Source organism: Pelodiscus sinensis, chromosome 13, assembly GCF_052426305.1.
Source record: "Pelodiscus sinensis isolate ZL-2025 chromosome 13, ASM5242630v1, whole genome shotgun sequence".
NCBI lineage: Eukaryota > Metazoa > Chordata > Testudines > Trionychidae > Pelodiscus > Pelodiscus sinensis.
This window is the reverse complement of record NC_143064.1, coordinates 34,367,608-34,368,368: the sequence shown is the minus strand read 5'-3', so window position 1 is coordinate 34,368,368 and position 761 is coordinate 34,367,608.

Below are 761 nucleotides of genomic sequence, written 5' to 3'. Positions count from 1 at the left end.
TATTACTTCTGCTTTTGTCATAGCAGATCAAAGATCGTGGATTTTGAACTTGGTTTACAGCATCATACCCTGTAAATTACTAATTAACATGTCTCTAATAACTTACTAGCATTTTCTCTACATAAAAATCATCTATACTAAATATATGTATAAAAATCTCCACTACTAACTTCTTTCTTTCTGAACTCTTGTACTTATATATAAAAAATGGTATTAGTGGCAAAAGGGTAAAAGAGATTCAATATAAACACTTATTTGTTTAGCTTGGTTTTTTTTAATGCAGCCTTTCACAACAATTTAATTTTATGAAATACTGAGGGCTCCCTGTAGTTATGTATGTGAAATTTAATGGTCTGTGATATGCAGGAGGGCAGAGTAGATAATATAATGGTCCCTTCTGGCTTTCAGCACTATGTAATCTATGAAACTGACCCTTATTAATACATGAATATAAAGCATTTCATTAGTAAACATTTTAAAAATGAACAAAAACATGCATAATGACTATAGCAAAAAATCTTCCTTTCTCCTATTTAGCACAATTGCTGTGTAAGGCAAGATCTACATTATAGGGGTTTTTTTCAGAAAAAGTTACGCAAATGGCGCTTTGCAATTTGTATAGCTTTTTCCGATTGCTTTTCTGGAAGAGGCTTTTCCGCCATTTGGTGGAAAAGCCTCCTTTTTTGGAGGAGCCTTTATTCCTCATAGAATGAGGCATACAGGGATCCCCAAAAGAGCACGTTTGCTCTTCCACAAAAAAA